The sequence below is a fragment of the Tupaia chinensis genome, unplaced genomic scaffold (genome assembly GCF_000334495.1).
Source record: "Tupaia chinensis unplaced genomic scaffold, TupChi_1.0 Scaffold140301_1, whole genome shotgun sequence".
Lineage (NCBI taxonomy): Eukaryota > Metazoa > Chordata > Mammalia > Scandentia > Tupaiidae > Tupaia > Tupaia belangeri.
The window spans coordinates 2,571,813-2,572,773 of NW_006200179.1; positions in this window are offsets into that span (position 1 = coordinate 2,571,813).

A 961-nucleotide genomic window follows, 5' to 3' on the forward strand; every position below is an offset into this window, starting at 1 on the left:
AGAATAACGCATTGCAGTGTTGAAAATCACAACATCCTGAAAAGTATGGGACCTCATAGGGGTTCAGGTGTAACACAGGCACATCTGCATGTGCAAAAGATACTGGGCTGGAATCCTGAGCCTTCCCTGAGTAAACTGAGTGTCAACGGGTCTGGGATATGACATGGGGTCCCTGTTATGGGTGCCTGTCTATGTCTGTCTCTGCAAACATCTTGAATGGTAAGTATATGAGTTACTGTATATGTTCTCTAGCATAACTGAGCCATTTTACAATGTATACATCTGGACATCATGTTGGACAATAATATAAATACATACTTTTTTTTTACTTGTCAATTAAAGTCACAAAAATAATTATGGCAAAAGCATTTGACAAAGTTAAAGCTTTCTGCAAAAATAAAAGATAAAAAAAGAGAGAGCAAGAAAGGTGGGAGACCAGCAGGTGATTAAGGCATTGGACTCCCATATGACAGTGGTTCGAGCTCTAGACCCAGATGCTTGAAAATCATGCCAGACTCATGTATTTGTTAGCTCAAAATCTCAGGAGAAAGGAGAAGGAATTGTGGTATGACCATCCCCCCAGGGAGTGATTTTTCACTTTCCCTCTCTCTGTCTCTATGTCACTCTCCAGCGAGCCCATATACTCTATGGCAAAAACAAAAACAAAAAATCTAAAAACCATAAAAGAGAGAAAGAAAAAAAAAAGTTTTCCTTTAAATCACTTTTGCCTCAATTAGCATTTTTTAATCCAAAAAGATAAATACACACTACAGCATAATTTTTAATAGTTCTGTATAGTAACAGAATTTAAAGTTTTGTCAGTGTGAGTTACATTTAAAAGCATTTTACTCCAAATAACAATGAGATTATATGTTTTACAATTTTATGAATTTGAGAATGTTTCTTAAGTATAACTCTCCTCTTTATTAACACTTTCTTTACAAATAAGTAAAGAAATATG